At 41.5% G+C, this 21750-nt stretch overlaps 1 protein-coding gene across 1 annotated transcript in view; it reads left to right on the plus strand.

Moving 5' to 3' along the window:
• The first annotated feature begins 12855 nt into the window (after positions 1 to 12855).
• adgrl2a (adhesion G protein-coupled receptor L2a) overlaps positions 12856 to 21750 on the plus strand; it is a 90328-nt gene continuing 81433 nt past the window's right edge. Inside the window, exon 1 of the mRNA XM_085373581.1 lies at positions 12856 to 13465. The gene's annotated coding sequence lies outside the window, so the exon portion shown is untranslated. The remainder of the gene's footprint in view (positions 13466 to 21750) is intronic.

Raw genomic sequence — 21750 nt, forward strand, 5'->3', positions numbered from 1 at the left:
CACCTATGGAGTTAATGCAGAGGCTCCTTAGACTCCTCAGTCTATCAGTTTGATTAGCTCATCGAAGGGCAAGCATAATCAAACTGATGAATATTTCAGTTCTTATTTGGGGATTTAAATCAGCTCTCCTTTTTAAAAATGCATGATTTCACAAAAGTTCCACGATAACAATGTTAACAGATTCAAAGAAATGTTCACCTTTGCAATTAAACCCGAGAAATGTTAAAGGGAAGGCATGCTGTTCTGGCCTTTGATATTCAGACTGCGTTTCCACTTCCTTATAATATTGATTTCGGGTAATCACACTGAATTTTCTTCAAATGTTCTATTTATGGCTTTTTGTGAACACCATTTGAGGCTAGATTGCTCATACTTTTGCGCTCGGGTGTGCGGTGAGGACAAAAACCAAAAGAAGCAATGAGCGGAGAGGAACAAACGTGTCGTTTGAGGTGAGCGGGCTTCCATCAGCGCGAGGTGATGAGTTTATGCATCCTCACTCCCCACAGACCCCGAGGCCATGACCTCACATCCATCCCCTTACGCTCGCATTCATTTCACTTTCATAAGCACCAATAATGACTTTGCTCCAATGAAAGGGAAAGAGCGGAGGCTGAAACACTTGTTGGGAAGAAGTGGAATCTTCTTCCTGAAATGGCAATTGGTTGTGCTCTTAGAGACTGCGGCAAGCAGATATATAGCTATTACCAAGATCACATAGGAGAAGAACAACAATAATTTTCAGCCTCTCGTGAAGAAACGCTGCTTTATGCAGCTGGCACTCAAACGGATTGACACACGCCTAAACATATACATGCATGCATAGCGACTAATCGCTCATGCTCGCACAGTGGCGGATGGACCGATGGCTTGGCACATTGTAATATGCTCGGGAGTCTGTACAGGGATTAGCAGCTCATTTCAGTGGCTGCACAGTTGGCCCTGACAGTCCCCCAGAGGAGGGAAACAGCTGTGTGGGGAGTGCGTGTGTGCATGTGTGCTTTTGTGTCTATGTACGAGGGTTGGATTGGCAGGGGGTTGAGTGGGGGGGATCAGTCTAGAGAGTGGGTAGAAGGGGGCGTGCGCTTATCTGACACCAAGGGGCAAATTTGAGATGGTCCAATACCAGCTTAACCAATACACACCAGTGCACCTAACTGAAACGGCAGCTGACTGAAATGGCTCTCGCCTCTCAGGAGAGGTCTTATCACATTGCTCCTCACTTTAAACAAACTACAAGTTTGAGGGGATTTAGAAAGGTTTCAGCATGGGAATATGAGGAAGCACGAGGGCATGTGGTGGAGAACATTTGCGATTACTTAAAAAAACAAAAAGAGCGATCCAGTTTTGTTTTAAAGTAAGTTAGAAAAGAAAGAGCACACACAATGGTCTCGCTCTCTGTCTCTTTTTTTAAATAACATAGTGAGACACACAAGGCCCCTTAATTTGTTTTGACAATTACATGTGAAACCCCTGAGTTTAATTATTTTTTCACAGGACTAACCGCTCTGCCGGCTTCTGGTGATCGGATCCAGGTCGAACTCGGGAAAATATGACACAGATCTTGAGTGAAGAGAGGTCATGTGAAGACATGCAGTGGGGATCTCACACGCCAGATCTCACCTGGGAAGAAGCAGAGGGTATCCGCTAAACACAAATAAATATTTAAGTGGGAGTTAGCTCCTCTGTCATCTGGAGACTCGGTTTCTTTACTCATGCTTCCGAGGTGACAAGGTGTGAATTCTTTGATTTGGTGACCTGAACCTGAGCCTCTCTGGCTCTTCCAGCACCCACTCTCTCTGTTTATGTAGCCTCTTTTTCACGCTTTGCTTTCCACATCCTTTCAACCGTACGTGAGAGGCTAGAATAAAACAGAAGTTTACACTTAAACTTGCCAGCGTGTTTTTAACTGTCATTGTTGCCAGTAGTATAAACGCTGTGTTGAAGTAACTTTGTTGTTACAGGTTAAGATTTCATGACTGCTGGTGGGCTCGCTTCCGGAATCCTAAAACATCAGCTGTCAGCTCCAAAACAAACACTGCCGACTCCAACGAAAGGGAAAAGGAAACAGAACAAATCAAGAGTCCTCTACTCTAAGAAAACACTAGCAGATTAATACAGTATGATATGAGTCGAGGACTCATTTCTCTGGTTGTTTCCCAGGCACTCCCAGTGCTTCAGAGTGGAGAACTTAAAAAAGAAAAAGATCTCGGCCAACCGATGTCACAGCTAGTAATTTTTCAGACAAAGGAACTTTTAACCGTGTTGTATCCATTCTATTATATCGAGCGCCGTGAACTGTTGTGGCATTTACATGAGAAATGGGACTGGTGGTGAGCTTAGGCTCCATCTCACAGTTAGCCATCTTTCTAATCCAATCTACTGCAATGGTGCTGGCACCTCACTACTAGGGCTGCAGCAGCAGGGGACTGCTTTGTTAGGAGAGGAAGGGTGTTATAGTTTGAGACCCCCAAACCTTAGAGAGGTCACTGGCTTTGCTTTTCTGGCTTCCTCTTACTGTGGCGACATGCAGCATCAGATGAACTGTCCCTGTGTATTCAAAGGCAACTCTCACTTTGAGCCAGATGAGATATCCGCACAGAGAATGGGGCAAATAAATAAAATATTTCATTTTGTTTGAGCAGGCTTTCCTCCATTGATGGTCGTCATGTTATTTTGGTGTCTGTGAACAAGGACACACAAGTGGAAGCCTATTCAAATAAGACCTTCCTATGTCCTCACACTCGTTTCCAAACACAGAATGGACAGAAAACACATAAATATTTACTAAGCTCTCAGAGACAAAGATGCAATTGCTTTTACTCAGGCCTCCCTCTATTGTCGACTCTCCCCCCCACCCCGCAGAACATCCTCAGCTGAGGTTTCAATGTTTGGGTGCCGGAGAGGTTTGAGAAGCACCCTGGCCTCATTGTTCAAAACACAACAGCTGTGACTTAATGAGTCCATTCCAGTGATCACCCTTTGCCCAAGTCTGAGCCGCTTACACCGCCGCCTCCACATTGACCACATGACCATTGTCGCCGGGGTATTCACTGGGTTTTAATGGTAAGACACACAAGAATGCAGCGGTGGCTGAGCCTTTGCCACCTCGGAGAGATGGTGGGAAAGCTCCTGAGCTCAATTCTAGCGGCTTATGTTTACCATGGCAAAGCGGTGACCTATAGGTTCACTCTAGTAATTTGTGGAGAACCTCCCGCACACACAGACATATTTACTAATCTAAATGCTGTGAAACTGTTGGCTTCATTTTGAGAGCCAGCAGCATCTGAAGCCCAGTGCTTCTTTAACGTGGACACAGTAATGAGGATGAACTTCTTAGCTGTTTTCCTGTCAACAGCATATCATTAGCCACATAAATGCGCTAGCTTCTAACTGAAACCGGCTTCTCTGTGATCTCTGCGGCAGCAGTTTGAGTGGAGATGAATGAAACGTGATGCAGAACAAACCTGCAGTCTAGCAAGGGATGTTAGGATGTTGCCATAGCTATGGAGATGAAATCCACAAGTAGTTGTTTAATTAAATCCCGTCCCTTTTGTAGATTTGACAGTGAATAGTGTGACAACAATAGGGGCATAATATTAAAAGTCTATCATTAGGCACTTCTTGTGGAGCCATGCAAGTAAATTCATTTCACTTCCACAATGAAGTGATTTGACTGAGACTGCTGGAAACAAGCGTTTTAGGAATAAATTATTCACACAGATGTGGCTCATAACAGGATTGCAAAATGGCCTTACATGACCATAAACCCTTCCCACTGTCTTTTATTCCTCCCATTCACTTCAGCAGAGTTTTATTTATGTTACAAGGCTAATGGCGTCGAATGGTCGAGTTTATCCTTGAGGAGGAAAAAGAGCGGCTGTCAGCTCGCTGCATATGCATAGAGAGTGGAACGCCTCGTTCTTAAGGGTGACAGAAACAAGGCTGTATTAAGACTGGGAGCAAAGACAATGCTGAAGAGCCTGGAGTTACACACCCTTAACCCCAGGAATAACACAGCACGGAGCTGTCATTTGAGTCAGGTATCATTATCGCAGCAGGTCTGCGTTCTTAGTGGAGGCTGACAGCTTTATGATTTGATTCACTAGTGCTGTGAAGTAATTAAAAAGGAGGGTTGCATTAGAAAGTCTTGAATATAAAAAGTCGACACCTGAAATGGCATTATTCATGTCTCCATTCAGGAAATCTATATGGAGCACGTCAATAATCAGTCTGCATTTGCTGAAAAATAGCAAATATATTACACAAACAGCATGCCAACCAGCACACATAAATTACCTTTTAAAGATGTTTTAATTAACATTACCCATTGCCTATCACACCCCCGTCATCGGAGAGAACTGAATTCCTGTTATGTGTTCTCCATACATACTGAGACAGATAACTCACAGAAAAGTCTGTGTGTGTTTGACCCTGGATGTGACCCTTAGGGGCAAAAAACTTGTCGAAAAGCAGCTGGACCAAATTCCCGATAACCTTTCTACCCCTGAGGTTCCACCGGGGATGCACTCGTTCCTGTGCCTTCCACTCATCTCCTGGACATGCAAAGTGAATGACATGATATTAAAGCACTTCCTCATCAAGATTGAAAGCCGTACATTCCTTTTTTGCCTGCAAGCAGTCAATTATTTGACAAGTACACATAATGAACAATGCAAGACTAGTCGGAATTTAATCAAAAGGCAGAGACAGGGGCCCAGTGCAGATGGGAAATGATTAACACAGTTAATCAAATATCCCAGCGTTAGGTTAAACATGGCAAGCCTATCCCATCGTCTGAAATATGAATGGGATCCATTGCACATTTCCATTTTTCCATTTCCTCTTGCCTGTGGAACATTTATTGCATTTATTATGCTGACCCCTATTTATTCTGCTTCTTTCGTGAGAAGTATTTATGTTAGTCCTGACATCACTGACTAATTTCTCCTCTTTGGCGAACCCTAATGCAGACAAATTCGAGGTGGCTTAAAAGGAAGCGGTATGAAGTAGCATCTTTCTGAAGGTTACTTCTGTGAGGTTTGCTATTGAGAACAGTTGTGGAAAAAACACACCCACACAGAGTTTGTAACACAGGCTCACAAGAGAAAATTCAATGCATGAGGCAGGTCAAAGCACAATAGGTAAGAGGCTGTGCAGATGCTGAGACCTTTAGCTTCTCCTTTTGCATCAGACAGACAGAAACTCAGAATTTTGAAATGGAAAAATGGGGTTAATTTTATGTCATGTGCCACAGAGCTTAACTTTCACTATCCTTTATATTAGCATCCCACACTGACATGTTATATGGATATTGATATATTAACATTTTATAGGCATACAATAATTTGATAGATGACACACACAAACAAACGAGCAGTCCTGACCAACTACAACTGTAATCAGCCATTAGTGGATCTGTGATGATAATGATGATGTGTTCTTGTTTGCCAGTGCATAAAAGGAAAAAACCCAACATTTCCATGCAGACTGTCATTTCCCAACAGTCTCGTGTGCTGTAATGGAACTTTTATTTTTAAAATCTTTGAAATATCTCTTTATTTGTGCAAACACACAGAAAGTCTGGAACAACTGCTATTGTTCTTTTCCCACTTTACCATGCAGCAATAATTTACCATGATTACAAAGTATCTCTTGAGAAATTGGGACAGAACAATTTAGTTCATTGTCCTCAGAAATTAGAGTTGCCTTTCCTCGTCTTTCCCCCCCATTGGATTCATCTGTTCTTCAGTGTGCCAGAATGAACACACCACTAATCAAGCAAACTATTTGATCGGCTTGGAAAGATTTCATTCGGACTAATTTGGCTTAATAAACAGCTCGAATGGCTGCGACTGGTGCCGTTCCAGACCTATTAGGGACGTGTATTAAAGGATACGATTTTGTTACATTTACATACGACCTTGCGCATTTGCACACAGCATGTGTTTCTTGAAGCGTGTGACTGGGAGCCCACCTTTAAAAAGTAATCAGCCCTCAAGAGCAATTTGTTTAGTCATATGTGCAAGTTTTGACAAATTGAAAAACCTTCGACACTGGTTGTTGACTTAGTAATAAGTTTAAGCATCTGAGGCAATAGGCAGCATAAATTTGGCCATCTTTTTATGCCTTGGTGAGCAGCCTCTGTATTTAGAACAGTAATGTTTTATGGAAATAAGCTATATGTATTTAAAACTTATAATTGTGTTCCTTTATAGTGGCACAAAGTAGTTACTTTTAAATTAGCTGAATTAATAAGAACGCAAAATTGAAGGGAGGAATGTCTGTCCACAATGATGAATGCTTAAGTAAGATTTTGCTTCAATTAAAATTTCAGGCAATTATTCTGAAAGATTATTGACCTCTAAAGGGACTGGTGAGGTCACTTATTTTCCTCTGTCTTTGTAGGGTAGTATTCATCTTAATTAGAGAGAACAATTGCGGGCGTTTCCTGCTCATGCTAGAGGGTATTAACGCCAACAGATTATCCTCTGCACAGTTCACTAATAAAGTTGATTTCTATTATTGTCTGTCCAGGTAAATGGAGATTTTGAAGCATTGTCTCCTCTCACACTGACCTGTCCCTCTTCATCGGGACTTTTTAGACTTTGTTGTCCTCTCAGCAGCCACAGGAAGATCATCGTTGTGTCTGTATGTGGATCACGGTGCAGCTGTTTAGCCAGTGGTAACAGAACCCAGACTAAGCGAAGTAGCTCCTGGAAATGTGTGAAAATGAACAACTCTTATTTATTTAGTGCTAAACTTTCTTCCAGATTGGTTTGTTTTTTGTATTGTTCAAAACACATTTGGAGTCTCTATCGCTGTGTGAAAATTTCGCATATATTCAAAAACTTTACAGGAAACAATTGAAGAATAGCTGGGCTACCATGCAAAAAGTACTGCAGCCTTCCCTGAAAACTTCTAAGGTGAAAAAAGAAATGTTTTAAATGATAATAATGAAAGTTGATGAATTGTGATTGTGAAAACAGAAATTGGGCATAGCAAAAAACAAACATTAGCTCCGAAGGCTTTGCAATCACAATTAAATGGATTTTTCATTCAGCCGAGTCCTTTCTTTTCTTTTTTTTAAGGTTCGCAGCTCAAACCCTGCAACTTTTGTTTAAAAAATATGTCCACATTTACAGAATGCAGAGTACCATGCAGCAAAGTGAAGCAAATTGGAACTGCTGGCCTCTGCTGAACTATATTACTGGTGACCATATATCATTTTTTATAGGTCACAAGTGAAGCACATCTGTTTCCACTTAGCTAGGATTCCATATAAAACATTTGAATAGAGATCGTTCACCTATATCTGTTGCTCCCATGTGCTTGTTTAAACCCGCGTGTCTATATCAAACCTCAAAAAGAGCAAAAGGGTTATTTCGTATCAAAAAGTGTATTTTTTTTAGACGGTCTGATAGCAGGACAGAGTTTAAGGGGTGCTACGATTCCTTAATGTTTACTCCGTGACACAGTTTGCTTTAAAATGATTTGTTTATGTAACGTGGTCTTTTAAAAGTCAACTCATGTGACAGTTGTGCAAGCCAGAGCCCAACATGCTTGCATGAGAATTTTCTTTTTCCCTTTGTCAAAATTTGATCTCAAAGCCCCTCATGTGTTTGACTTTTTTTTAGACTTCTTTTTAATTGCTTCCTGTCTGCTGGGTCAATTATAAGTCTCTTTAAGGGGGAGCTGGGGGAGGGAGGCAACTTCAGCAGCATTTCTTTCTTTTTTTTGAACACACAAAGTAATTAAATAACTGAAATTTGAGCAAAATGGTGAGATCATTCATGGGGACTTGATAAGTTTCTCCTAGGTGTGCCAGCTCTCAGCACAAACATGTTGACTTCTATTAAGAGATTTCTCAAGCTGCCTTTCTTGGGTTTGTTTAATGAAAAGAAAAAAAATAGTCGCAAAAGACAAACAAAACTGTATTGATTTAAAACAATAGTCATACTCTATTATTAATTATTGACTCGGGCGCGGTTGCACGGTGGTGTAAATACCCCACTGATAATGTACTTAACACAAAATATGAGCCTTGAGAAAAACACTCAAAAGCTGTCAGCAGGCAAATTAAAAAGGCATAAAACAAGCTTTCGTTAACGTATGGTAATCCATTCATTTTTAATTAACCCAAACCACAAAGTAAAAACAAAATAAAGCCGAGTGTCGCACGGCACTTTCTAGTTTGAGGAACATCACGGTGAGTAATATTATTGCCCTGTTTAAAACTTCATGGCACCTGCTGAGGTCACATTAGCAATCTTAAAAGGTGAGTTTGACCCTCATAAAAAAAGTCATGCTGAATCCATACATGCAAGGATCAAATTTCAGTGGAGAGCTTTAAGCTCTTTGAAAATTAACCATTTCAAAGAGAGACATTATCATTTGTCACACTAGTAGAAGGTCTGTTAATGAAGGCTGCTGCATTATATTCAAAGGATGCTTGTGTGTTCTGGTTGACTTCATTCCTGTTTTCATTCCCAGGAGTCTTTTCCATTCTGTGACAATTTAAAAATCTGCCTTTGAAAAGGTCGAATATTGCAACATTCTAACGCACACTTTTTAAAAGCTGCTAAACAATCTAACTTCAGTTTTTTGAGAATCCCTCTTAGTCCCACTTCTGCTCTCAGTTCAAGCAGACGTAGGGAGACACCTCAAGGTGCTGCAGAAGTGAGGTCAAAACTCCAAGCTACACGGTTGCCCGTGGCTACATAAATATTAACCAAGGCTCCACTGTGGAGGGAGGCCTTCTTTGATTACGAGTCTACTCCAAGAGTTTGATATCCAGTGAGACCACTGAAGCCAGCTTTACAAAATTGATGAGAGAATACAGAGTCAGGAGGAGTTTCACTTGATTTGGAACAGATTCATGCAAACGAATCGGGGTAAGAAACATCACTAGTTCACATTTCACGTATCCAAAATTTCACTTTGAACTTCTCATCTGTAGTGGTTGGAAGAGATGTGAGAAAAAGGATATTGGAAGGAAACCTCTTTTGGTTTACTAAAGCTGATTCTTTTATCCGCACTCTAACGATTTGGGTAAAAGCAAACGAGCAAGTCTAAATGATGCTGTAATTACAGAAGGAAGTTAATTGGAACTTGCTTTTGTCACCTCAACATCCCGGTGTCTTCACACAAAGCTGTGATAGAGACTTCTGATGTAATGCACTCACAGTTAGTGCGTGTTAGTGTTTATCAATTCGTGCTTGATGTGCAGTTAAAAAGAAGAGAAATCAAATCAAGTCAAATTTTGCTTTGACCACCCACTGCCTTTAACACATGCTCCCTTTCCTGTAGGCACACACTGACACACTTGGCAGGTAGGCTGTTCTGAGCATCTTGGAGAACTCGTTTTAGTTCTTCTGTGGATTAAGGCTGCCTCAGCGTCTTTTGTCTCTTCGTGTAATCCCAGACTAACTCCATGATGTTGACATCAGGACTCTGTCGCAAGACCTCTAATTATTCTTGTCACTTAACGACTGCGGCTGTATGCTTGGGGTCATTGTCGTGCCGCAGAATGAATTTGGAACAGATCAGAGACGTCTTTGATGATCCTACATGATTGAATAAAAATGTAAACATCCAAAATGCTTAAAAGTGTTTTGCACAGGACTGTAAATCAGGGTCCGTCCCAAGTAAATCTAATAAAATGAGATAAAAAGAACACCGAAAACATAAATGATCAAGGGTAGACGTGCTCGGGAGCATGTAGCTTGGCCAAGTCTTTGTCCATCATCATTAAAGGACACGGATTTGTTGGAATCAGCAGCGGTCTTGTGACTGGTCATGTGTGCCTGAGGTGCCAATCATGTGCAGATATTTTGGGAAAGAACCAATAAGCTTTGTTAAGTGAAAACTGAAGGTTACGAAGCGATCGAGGAACCACATGGGAAACGGGATGACATGTTGGCTCTCAACATGGATAACCTAGGTCTGCCTGAAGTGTCTGACGTCATTTTCACTGAAGCGAAAACCTCACAGTTGTACTAGCTGTGCATCCTCTTTTTTATCATATCAGTGAACAAAAAGTAATAAACCACAATTTATCAAAATATCCCGATTACTTACATTTGTTCCATCATTCTAAATACAATAGTGATACATATGTACCATGAGATACATTGTAACAGATAAAAACTGAAACTATTCAGTCCTTATATACAATATAGCAGTATTTATATGTAGATAGTTCTATCATTGTTGATTAACAGTGTTAAGAATCTTAACAAAATGGCTAAAGAATGCTAACTTTCCATAAGATGCAAGCTCATTGATCTGGTGTTCCAAAGCAGGGAATTTTTGAGATTACTATTTAATTATACATTTTCCCCTACGGAACCTACAAGCTGGATAAGCTCCTCATGATGAGTCATTTTAACTGAACCGACATCACCCGGTGTTCAAACTTCAAGATCAAAGTTAACACGACTGTTGGAGATTTCAAACAATCTTGTGATCGTTGCAGTAAGCGTGTTGGAGAGCTTCAGAACATGTCAGAGTCCTGGGAGACATTCTACATCTCTGTCAACCAAGTCATTAAGCGTGACTGGACAGTAAGGAGAAAAACTGCATCCTGTACTGAATTTGTCTGTTTTTGGTGCATATCAACAAAACCTGAATTTTTCTTCGTGGAAATGATTCCAGCTCTGATCCTTGCTTCTTCTTTGTTTTGGAGAGGTTATTAATAAAGCTGTTGTTTATGAAAAGATTCCCATGTGGAAGTCAGTCGGTGTCAAACAAATAGATTTCCATTAGGGATTTCTCAGGTATTTCAAACAAGTGTCCCAGCGACCGACTTAACCTGTTGCCTTATTTGATCGGGGAATACTTTAAATGCTTACATTTTGTGCTGTTATTTAGTATATAATTCAATATTAATATCTTCCCTAATCCCACTTTACATTCAGCAAAAGGACTAAAAATATGAGGACTGACATTACGAGTTGCCCTGTTTTCAAACCCAGGAGGGAATGAAATTCCTGCCACGTGCCAAAGGGACTCTAAAGGTTTTTCCATTATCTCAGAAAGTTTATTCCTCCAGGCCAGGAAAAGAACCGGTAGTTACTTATTTACTATGCTGCAAACACACATTAACATTTTCAGTTTTGGTTGATTAACAGTATATACTTGATATTTGAAAAGGCTTTGATAATTATGATGTTGTTTTTCACCTCGGCGTGTCTGGGTTGAGTAAGAGCCAGCAGGTATCATGCGCCATTTGGTGAGTGATTACGTGCAATAGTCTGCTACCTTTGCAGGATATGATTACATCACAGTTATTCATTAACAATTGCACATGAACAATTTATGCGCTGGTCAAGAAACTGACTGGGGATCATACGCCAGCAAGACTGTCATTAACAAACAAACAGAAAAATCCTATCTTTGCCTGTTTGTAATCTATAGTGCTGTGCATTTTACAATTCAGTGAACTGAGTACATTCATAATAATAATAATACAAGTCTAATGCCCTCTGTTGACAATCCGAGGAAACATATTCAAATGACTCCAAATGCAAAATGGCAGTTTAAGCTGTTGCAGCCAGAGAGACCACATGTGTTTTTAGTCCCAGCTTATGAATAAACATCTCTCCCAGATATGGATGCCTGTCACTGGATGACCTTTTATTACATCTGTTTTCTCTTTTTTTGTCCCTTGCAAAAACGGCCTGTATTATTATGTAAAATTATGCTTATGAAAACATAAGTCTGCCCCTCTCCTGCGTTCACCTTCACCTGGCAAGCATGACTCAACTTCACATTTCCCCATAGTGGGTGAAAGACAGCGGGCTTTTTTTATATTGAAGCCAGGTGTGTGCCTGCGCTCTACCTGATGTTTAACGGCATTCCTTAACCAGATTACAGCACGCTCCAAGTATTAGCAAGACTCAAATATAAACATAAAACAGCTGTGTTTATTTTTAGATATTGTGAAACCAAAAAGTGGCCCTAATAAAAAACACCAAATAACAGCTGTGCCGATAATTAGATTTTCAAACTTTCATAAATATATATATTTGTTTGTTTTAATAGGAAAAAAACATATATCAGAGCTCAGCTTCATTACAGAAAGAAATGCTGTGCACGATGAAGTATAATAATCTGCATTTCACCCACAGTGGAGTATAATGTAGAAAACCAATATAACATACTGCATGCAGTAAGGAGTGCCAGGGTCAAAGTCCCAGAAGCCTGAAAGGAAATCCATTGACTGCTGAATGGTGTCATGAATCATGTAAAGGAAAAGAGGAGCGATGAAAAAAAAGAAGGGGGGAAAAATACATTCACGACTCTGAAGAGGTTCTTGATTTGAAAAACTGCTTGGCTCCGCACACGCTTGGCTCTACACACCAGCGGCAGCTTGACCACTGCTGCATGGGCCAGAGTGCTGTCCAAATGGGGCTGGTTTGAGCGAGGGAGAAAAAGGTCTGTGTGCACGTCCGTGTTCTTTTGATGCTTGGTAGTATTACAGTAGAATGACTCCACTATCATTGGTTGAATAGGCCGGACTGCCTACTGTGACAGAATACGGGCCTCTCATACCCAAAAGGAAGGCAGTGTCGCTTCTTTAAGCAGAAAAAAAGTGGGGCCAAAAATGAAGGCGCTGCACTCGTAATAAAGCTTTACTTTCTGTATGATGCAGTGGAATAGCCCCTCTGTAGGAAAATAAGCTGAGAACAGTCCTGCCGGGCATGATGATAAGTTGATGAGGACAGTCTGTGATGCGTCTAGACTCCGAGCCGTGGTGGATCTAGAATCCATGTCAGGTTTTAGTGTAGACCTGCGCTCAGACAGCTCCTGCAGTCGGCAGCCTGGTATCAACTGCACTGGCGCTGTTCACTGGAAGCCCGCTCAGCGCTGCTTCCTCCAAGTGTCTCAACACTGTGAGCGGGATCTTTACCAGAGGCTAGCCGCTGAAACTTGCCCAGTCCCCACACAGTATCATTCAGGGGAGCCAGGAGAGCAGCACCGGCACTGAAAAGCCCCACTCTTGTCTGTCCCTCTCAGTCACTCAAGTCCTTGTTTTTTTGGTCCCCGAGCTTCGCTTCTCTTTGACTCTTGTTGTTACCGCTGCTGCTGCTGCTGCGTCGGGGAGTGAGGGCGCACGCACAGGGAGAGCCGAGACTGTATGAGCCGCTCAGAGGTGTGCATGAGGTGGCTGATGAGTTAGGACTGAGCTCAGAGCAACACCTTGCGTGCCATGGAAGTGTGCGCTCGGTGCAGGGGAATGTACGGGCAGAAAAGGAGACCTGCCGCTTGAAAGCCAGCCTCTGTCCCAGACAAGGCGAGCATGCCTGAGACCTGCAGACTCACTCTCTTCGCTGCAGAGGAGTTCACATCAGACTGCCTTTCCACAATCTGACATTTTTTAAACGAATCTTTTTTATACAGCTCACAGTTTCCTACTCACTGTCTTCAATCAAGCCCCGCGTGGCTACACTGCTTTTCGAGAAAGGTAAGAGTAGATTTTATTTTACCCCCCTCCTTCTGCGCATTAATACCATCAAAACTTATGAAACATCCAAACTGCAAACTAAGGTATAGTAACTTTTACCTTCTGCCTCGGTCACTTCTGAACCTGCGTTTCGAAACTTGTTTAGAAAACGACAGATGGCGAGTCAGATTTTGTGTCTGAGTCAGTTGTTTTAGGAAATTCGCATTATAATAGAGGCGCCATAAGTTTAACGAGACTAAAATAATAATAATGATGAATTAAAAAAAAAAACAGAGCAACACAGTCTGCAGTGGAGTACCGACGGGTGCCGTGGTTAATTGAAAAGTGCTTAATCAAAACATAAGCAGATGTGGATTGATTTGTTCGGCTGCCGAGTCTGAACGTCTGAATTGAAACAAATTTAAAGTGCGTGTGTGTGTTTGTGAACGTGTGTGTGTGGTAGGGGGGCTCGGCAGCGCAATTTCTATGAACCAGAACACGTAAAGCGTCATTTAATTGGGATTTATGCCTCCAAAGTTGAGGTGGAGTTTTGCTGGTGGTATTGGCCACTGAGGGTTTTTTAAATCCACTGATGGGTCTTGTTGCTTTGAATGGGGATTTACGCTGGAAGCTGTGACCTGAGAAGTGTTGTCTGCCTGTTTCTGGAGAGCATTCACGGGCTAATCCATTATAATTGGGGTTAGGCTATTTGTCCCCCCCAAAAAAAAAAACGAAAGAAAGAAACAGACAGAAAATAATTCGAGCCTCAACTAGAGATGTAATAATTAGTTTTGCCTCAGAGCTAGCCTGTGAGGCAGTTGGCTCCGAGGGTGGAAGGTGACGTTGGAATGAAATGGTGAAATAAAAATAAAAAGACGGGAGCATAAAAAATAGGAACTGATTTGGCTTGCTTACACTTAACTCAAACCCAGTGGGCGCAGAGTGGCAGTAAAAATTAGATCCTTTTACTGCGCATTTATTATTTAGGCCCACCGATTCTGAACGTGTCTTGTCAACCATGTGTTAAAGAGGAGGCGGGAGACGCGCACATGCGGTGCGGTGCGTGCCTCTCCTTTTGCTGGAGAAACACACAGCGGTCACCGCTGATGCATGGCTGCCTGGAGCGGAGCAGCAATCTTCAGTGATCGATCAGAGGATTGGGTTAAATTTAGCTCCAGCAGACTTCACATGCCCACAGTTTTTTTCTTCTTCATCTTCTTCTCTTTTGGGGGGTTCAGGACTAACCTTAAGAAGGCGAGAGACAGACCTTCGAATTCCTGCCTGGAGTACTGTCCATAGATGTCCCTCATGTCTGTCTTTAATATATCTGCACAACACATTCTCACGTATACGTACTTGTCCATAGCGGGTTATAGAGTTAGAGTAAAAGAGGATTTTCCCCCCCCTTTTGCCTCATATATTCTTAGATAATTTTTCAAATGAGAAACAAAATAAACCTAATTGCAAAGTTATTGTTCATCTTCTCATCTTCTCCACAAATCCATACTCTCAATAAAAAAGTGTTGAAATTTAAGGAATTTATAAGAAGCATGGCTGCTGCTCCCTGAATACTTTTTTTTTTAGTATTGTGATGATGATTCCATTGCCTTGTACTTGTATTAAAAAAAAGGTAAAATTAGGCTAATGTGAGTGCAAATTCCAGCTGTTTGGAAGGAACATATTAGCATATCAAAGTGGTCCTTGCACAATTGAAGGAGTCATATATTCTGCCACTGGTTTTGGCTGATCCTGAAAGGCTTCAGAATGAGTGTGTGAGCTAGTAAAACTCAAGTTTCTTTCTCCATTCTTCTTGTGCACACGTCCCTCTGACATCTTGCATATAACATACGTGCCATGGCATCCTCACAGTGAGTCAGTTATAGTAAACAATGGGGGATGAAAATGACACGAAATTCAAAATGTATAAATGCTGGCGATGTTTGATTCTTGGTTAAAGTAGTAATAAAATTGTGTGATTTTGTGTGGGAGTCTGAAAAGAAATACAGGTCTATCTACACTCAGTGGAAATAATGTAATCTACCTGTGAATGCGTCCTAAAGAAGGAGACTGTCTTCTCAGATGTCGTTGCTTGATATCTTAAGCCCGGCTATTATGAGTAGTTTACCAGTATGAGAGCACCTTTTTCAGTCTGTAGCCTCGTTTGAATGGAAGTGCGTCCGGTTTCAAAGAACTGAAGCTGCTCTTGATGTGCCAGAGCCCCACATTGCCTCTATTCGCTTGCATGTTCGTCTGTATGGGTCTGAGGGAGACATATCACTCCTTAGTAAACTTTGGTATACCACGCTGTCATAGAACGCAAGGCTCTCGAGCGAGTGTGAAAGGGCGAGTGGGTGTGAACACATCCAAATTTGCCACATTATGGACTCTAGCTCCATTTTCTGCTGGGATGGTCCCCTCCTCAGAACAGCAGCTGAGCTTTTTGGATATTTGACGTGTGGATTAAACAGAAATGACGCAGCCTTCATTGCCTGTCCAGATTTTTTCTAATATCCCAACAAGCCAGACTTGTTCCACTCTGGTTTTATTAAGGTAATTTGTTATCGATTTTATTCACTGTGAGCTTGCACATGCTGACCGGTGGTGGCATTTGCTCACTTTGCTTTGTGTCTCTCTGTCATGAGTGTGGATGTGAGCCTGCGATTGGCGAGCCACTACGACTGATTTAAAGGTTGCTTTGTGGCTGCATGGATAGCTTGTGCCAGCCTCGCACTGTCAGGATGCTCTTCGTTCGTGTGAGCCCATCTTTGCTGTCCTTCCTGCGCATCAGAGTCTTTGTTAGCTAAGGAACAATGACCAATTTAAAAGTGTAGTTGTTGTTGCAAATGATGTGCTAGCTGCTCCACAGCATAATCCACCCCCCAAATAATAAAAGAAATGATGGAGGCTTTGAGTGTGTCAGCAGAAGAGGATTGCAGGGAGTTAGATTTACATCCCATTGCTTATTTGGCGTGTGAATTGTGGGTTTGTGTTTTCAGATGCAATCTTTTCTTTTGCCTTAACCACCTACATGGAGTCATACTGTGCGGATAACTGCTTGCTATTAAAGGGAATAAACAAGGCTGTAAAAGAAAGCTATGGCAAATTTGATGTAATGTGCAGGGCTTTGGTGGGCCAGTGTACCTCCCCTTTCATGACTGATTTTATTTTACGATTGGCAATCAGTAAAACGCTAGTGCGCTAGTGTGTTCCCCTCCCTGCCATTTTGTGAAACATTTGTTTCCACTTGCCAAAGGCCTCTGGTGCAGCGGGGGGATTCGGTGCCCCTGAAATGGCAGGTGAAACTTTCTGCTTGCCTAAATAATTTCCTAGCAGAACATTACTCTGGGAGTGGAAAGTAGGGCTCCATTCAAAGTCTGATGACAAGAAACAGCATGAGCGTTAGCCGATAGATGTCACGATGGTTTGTCTGCACTGGCTAAGTGGCAGTCTCCCTTAGCTTATCTGGCATCTCTTTTTATGAAAGGTATTTGGAGATAAGGCCGTGCAAAGTGCAAAACTGGGTCATAAAATCTCCTTTTTTGTGTGTCCTCTGGTCACAAGATGACTGGGCGTAGCACGCCGTTCTGTTTGCCTTTTTTTACAATGTGTTCAAAACACTGCTCGTATTAGCAACGTGTGTTTAGGTCACTCAGAGAAGTGAAAGAAAATTCTGCCAAGAGATCACTGGGTGGAAATTTGATCAACAAATTGTGATTTAAAAAAAAAACATTTTTATATTAATCTCTAGAGGTATAAAAAGCGAGATTGCAAATAAATTATGTTTTTTTTTATTATTTAAAAATATTTTTTCTTAATTTTCAGACCTGACATTGTGGTTATTTTTGATGCTTTTATATATAAGTTGTTACATTTATTCCTATTGTAATTTGAAGAAGGTTGAAACACACACACACACACACACACACTCACACACACACTCACACACAGTCTCATTTTTGTGCTATGTGAACAGGACTTGTCCTTATCTGTGCACAGCTGCAACACTATTTGGAAAAATATTCAATTTCAGTGTGACAGAGGAGAACTTGGGAGGCAAGGCTCTAAGCAAACAGCAGTTATTGCGGCTCTGCCATAGCAGCGGAGAGCAAGGCCTGGCTGGGAGAGAGGGGGGATCTGCGGACGTCTGCCAGGGGAAGGAGTAATGTCTCGGCTGGATTATAGGCGAGCGAAGCACATCCACATTTAAAAGCCCCTTTTCCAACAAGACAGGGCTCTTATTTAGGGATGGTGTGGGTAAACACAGCAGAGCAATATATTTCCTCCATATAGGCTGCTGTCCTTGACAATTGTGACTCATTGCAAGTAAGAAAAGTTGCTTCTTTATTTTTTTAACAATGGGATATGGATGTTCTCCAGTATATTCAAGCCGACATTCTTGCAGCGAACAAAAATGGTAAGTCGAGTTTGACATTTCAATATAATTTTACTCGTTTGAGTGGCAGCGCTTTTATTTGCGTTTGCTTCTGGGGCTGTATTTTAAATATACCAAATTATTTACGTACCTGTTTGTTGTTGACTGTTTAGCAGTCTAGTGAACCGGGACCCTCTTAAAGAAATCTGTAGGGAACAGAAACACTGAACTAAAACTAATACATATATATGTATATCTAAAAAAGCAGTAGTTGTTTCTCCAGTGGATGAAAAATGAGCGAAAAAGATGTGAGAATATTTGGTTTTAGAGTTCTTCTTAAGTGTTTGGATATTGATCTACTGGGAGATGATTCAGAAAACGATACACTGAAGCATTTTGGAATCCATCAAAAACACACAGCAGTGTTTCCAGTGTTAAAATACTCTAAAAAGTCAAAGTGACCTGCAGGTAGATCCACTCCCATAAACGGTGCACTTCCTTATTTGCAGCTAAAGTCCTGCCAAATACATGTTTTGTTCTGCTTTTTTTTTTACCGCCCCCATCGTTGCATATTTTATTCTATACGTTTATTTGTTTAGGCGGTGGTTTTCTTTCATGATATTTTATTTTACAGTATGTAGTTAGGGAGTGCAGAAGCTTTGTTCTTGTAACGTAGCTGCCAAGTCAGATGGAGTTGAGCGTCTGGTCTGGGAGTTTCAGAGGAATATCACAGGCATGGTAAGTTGCTAAAAACTAAGCTAATCAACAAAATAATTGTCTGTTCAATTGCTACCATGCCAGAGACATCAAACACAGCCGAGGTTGAAAAAACAATCAAATTATCTCTTAATGATTGCTCACGCTGACAGATGAGTGCTCGTGAGTCGGTTTTTGTTTGTAGGCGACATATGCGAGGAAGAAGGAAATTCTGCGGTCTCTCTCGCGCTCATAAATTCTGTGTACATTTTAATAATCTACATAGATATCCATCATCACCTGTAATGAAAACAATTTTATCTTATTATGTGGTTTTTGGCAGTGAAACAGAGAACTGTATTAGTCTATTAATTTCCTGCAGTGAATCATGAATCCTGCTGCTTTTATCCTCGCAGCACCCTCCATGTGTGGTCCACAAAAATGTTTCTATTTCCTCTCCAAACTAAAGTTTGGCCCCTATGCCGGCTCTCCCCTCCTCCTCACCCCCCCTCCCCGCCACACACCCTCCCTCTCTTTCTCTGTCTTTCTCTCTCTGCGTAGATAATGTCTCTGCAAATGATTTAACCGCCCTCGTTGAGGCTCCTTCCAGTAATTGAACAAGCAGAGACTGGGTGCTTTACAGGAAAACAATAGTCATATTATCTCAGATCTCTACTACTCTCAGATTCAACAAAACACAAGGTTGGACTGGACTTTGTGGACTGCTTCACATCTGAATTGAAGAAAAGAATCAGGTTTGCTTTCTCTTGTCCAACGGGAGAAAAAAAAAATGAAAAGGGCCGCGGGAAAATGGGTGCCATTACTTTACTCAGTGCATGTGGGCTAAAGTGCAGCCTCAGGTAGCGCTGCTAATAATTAGTCACAAATATGCTTTGATAAATGGTGATAATAAATCTCAAGGTGCCACTGGAATTATTATTGATATTTTTATTGTTATATTTATTATTATGCACATGGCTGAATATGAAAATGTGGCTGAAACCTCCACGTTTGAGCGTGATTGCTCCGGGTTGGTATTTGTTTTGCTTTTTGGCACAGCGAGGGGAGCTTTGATTGTGTTGCTGTGGAGCTGAATTGACCTTGTGTGTCAGAATGAGCTTTTTCTACGCCTTGTTTCATACGCAGCACTGTTAGGCTGAAATGGCCTTAGGAGGAGTTGTTCTTGACAGAGATGCATTGTTTCAGGCAGCCAATAAACCACTGCACTGAGTGGCTACATCTGTGAACCTCATCTTGACTACAGTGTGGGGCTAGCAACAACACGGCAACTGTCACGGCTGCACCTGCTGCTGTCTCAGTACAGAGCCTCCCTCTCTGTTACCCATAGAACCGCATCACTCTTTTCCCTGTGACAAGCCAGAGGCAATGGTCTCTGCGTAGGTCAACTGAGGAGAAGCTTCTTGGGAAAACATTTTGAAGGCAGAGGACAAAATGTCAGTCCTCCCCCCCAAAAAAGAGAGATGTTAAAATAAAGTTTCTGCCCCGAAGGCCGGGATTTGGTTCCGCTGGAGCTCGGCTATAAAATTCTGTAAGTCTATAAAACATAGAGGGGCTTGTTTAGTAAAACGTGCCCAACACTTGAGGGTCCATTTTTCAGCGCATTTGTCCAGCCACAGGAACGGTCTGGGATATGACAGCAAGCTGTCCCTCCATGATAATGTGAAGGATGAATGCAGATAAATGGAGCCGACTCTTCTGTACACACACGCCGCATGTTTGTGTATCGAGGCCATTCAGAAGATGATCTGATCAGCTACGAAGAGATTCAGGGGCGTTAAAGGCTTTTAAATCTCATTTGTACACATATTTGCCGCGCCGCTGTTAAAAGTCACAAAGCCGGGCTCTGGTGTGGAAATGCACGAGTAAAACTCAGGTTTGTGCGTTCACATTGCACGCTTCAGTGAGTACCTGAAAGAGAACGCAAGAAGCAAGAAAATATTTTGCAGAAAATGACTAGCGAATCGATTGTACATGATAACACAGCCATCATGCTGTCTCAGAAACAAGATTATTGGAGGGGAACAATGCCGAGAGAATTTTCAGCCAGGAGAAGTGATGCAACGTGTCCACTTTCCTGCCAAATTGAACTTAGGGGTGTGAAAAGCAATGCAAGGATGTGAGGAATGGGTCTGACGTGCATGCAGACAGTGTGGGATTAACACAGGGAAAGATTGAGCGACAGTGGCCGGTGACTTCTCTTTACAGCTTTGCTTGTACAGCTGTGCCAGGCCTGGCATTCACTGCTGCCTGTTGGATCCAACTCCTCCTCTACTGCCGTGGGGGTGAGGTAATGAACATCTTAAATACTGCAGAGAAGTTGCTCCTGAATGTGTGTGTGTGTCGATGGAGACGTCAAATTATTCATGTATTTATAATGAAATTTGGAGTGCTTAATATTGACACCTCACTGCGTCTCTGTACTGATTTGATCTTTTTGGCATTTGCACAGGAAAAAGACATATACAGGCTGCCCTAATAATTCATCGTGCCTCCTTCTAAATGAGGTGTGAGGCAGCTCTGCTGGTGTGAATTCTGTTATAAATCACACATACCCTGACTGCTTTATCCATTAGAGCCACCGGTTTGTCTAATTCAGTCCACAGCAAACCGGTTTAAGTAATTAAGATGAGTGTGAGAACTGCAGCTTATACTTCACATCTGTTATGTTGTGACTGAGCAGGACGTGCAGAAGCAGAAGAAATGCTATTAGTTGCACAACTGCAATAAAACTGAGGATGCTCACCGTATAGATTCCTTGCAATAAGCGCAAACAATAACAGCATGTAATAAATATTTAAGGCTAAAATTTCATTACCGGCCAAATGTCCAGTATCTCCGTAGGTGGCAAAAATGTTCTTCTTTGTTGTGTTATAATGCATTTTTTTAAGCTGCTACATTTTTACATATATTATTTTTGATTATTTCAGAAATTAAAATTGAACGATATTTGGATTTCTCTTTGTAGTTTAAGAGTTTTATCGCTTTGCTTATTTCTTAAATAACTTTAAAAATTAACAATAATTTGAGGTGTGTAAAAAGCAGCCTCGCAATGCTGTAACATATTTATTGCTCGATAAACAAAAAATTTTAAAGGTGTAATTTTAGTTTGTTCAAGAAAAAAAAAATAGGTCAGGTTTTGTGTGTGTGTGTGTGTGTGTGTGTGTGTGTGTGTGTGGCATGAAAAGAGATAAATGAGGCCAAAAAATGCCATGACCTG

This window comes from Diplotaxodon limnothrissa, linkage group LG15 (genome assembly GCF_057381915.1).
Source record: "Diplotaxodon limnothrissa isolate DT_005_m linkage group LG15, D_limnothrissa_male_GT1.1, whole genome shotgun sequence".
Classification (NCBI taxonomy): Eukaryota; Metazoa; Chordata; class Actinopteri; order Cichliformes; family Cichlidae; genus Diplotaxodon; species Diplotaxodon limnothrissa.